Below are 1,001 nucleotides of genomic sequence, written 5' to 3' on the forward strand. Positions count from 1 at the left end.
ATGGAACGAGCTGCCAGAGGAAGTGGTGGAGGCTGGTGCAACATTTAAGACTTTTGGACAGGTACACGAATAGGAAAGGTTTGGGGCAATATACCCCAAACGCGGGCAGGTGGGACTAGGTTAGTTCGAGAAACTTGGCACGGACAAGGGTCTGCTTCTGTGCTGTGTGACTCACGTCCCCCTCTCCTGTGTACCACCTGCCTCTATGTGTACATACTCATAAACCTAAGGCAATTATATACACACGCAATGGCCCTGCAGACCCTATAGAGGCATACATCGACACTACAGAACATACACACACACACCCACATTCACACATACACCGGCTATTCACACCCGCATCAAAAATGTACACACACACAAACTCTCTATATGTACACCTTTATGCATACCCTCAACACACCTGACCTGGATAAACGCTTGAACAGGAAATGATGAAAAGGCTGCTATCATTTCACTGGGGAAAAAAAATCTCCTGTGATTGAGTTAGTTGTGCTCCATTCTACTGAGTGAATCAGCAGCAAGACATGGGCAGAACCAGACCCTGTTTACATTGAAAAGAACTGTACAAACGGACTGGGCACGGCAGACAAAGTGACGAGGTATGAAGAGAGGACGAGAAAGTAAAATGTCAGTCAATTGTCCAACTTCTGAGCTGCTCCAGGACTTCCCTGCCCAGTTACAGAGAGATTGCCGAGCGCAGGGAGGGAAAGAGAGAGAGATGGTCAGAAACAGAGAGTCATTTCAGTAAACACAGAAAAACTCACATGGAGAGAGAGAGACAGACAGACTCTCCCTGAGGCGTGTGGCATACAATTTGTGCAGAACACAGTCCTGCAAACAGCAATAACAACCAGGTCTTTGTGTCCTACTGTACTGCTACGGTGTGCCCGACTGGTCCCTGCTCCAGTCACTCTTACCCCAGTGCACATGGGAATACACACCTAAGAGGCTGTAGACCCAAAAGCATGCCCAGCATCGACTGACTGCCTTGCTTG

At 48.3% G+C, this 1,001-nt stretch overlaps 1 protein-coding gene across 1 annotated transcript in view; it reads left to right on the top strand.

Annotated features, from left to right (window-relative positions):
- Positions 1-1,001, top strand: part of LOC125488309 (von Willebrand factor A domain-containing protein 5A-like) — a gene marked incomplete at its 3' end in the record, with an annotated part of 28,244 nt that overhangs the window by 25,334 nt on the left and 1,909 nt on the right. The gene's annotated exons all lie outside the window — the stretch shown is intronic.

This window comes from Rhincodon typus, unplaced genomic scaffold, assembly GCF_021869965.1.
Source record: "Rhincodon typus isolate 14 unplaced genomic scaffold, sRhiTyp1.1 hic_rhity00000299, whole genome shotgun sequence".
NCBI classification, from domain to species: Eukaryota; Metazoa; Chordata; class Chondrichthyes; order Orectolobiformes; family Rhincodontidae; genus Rhincodon; species Rhincodon typus.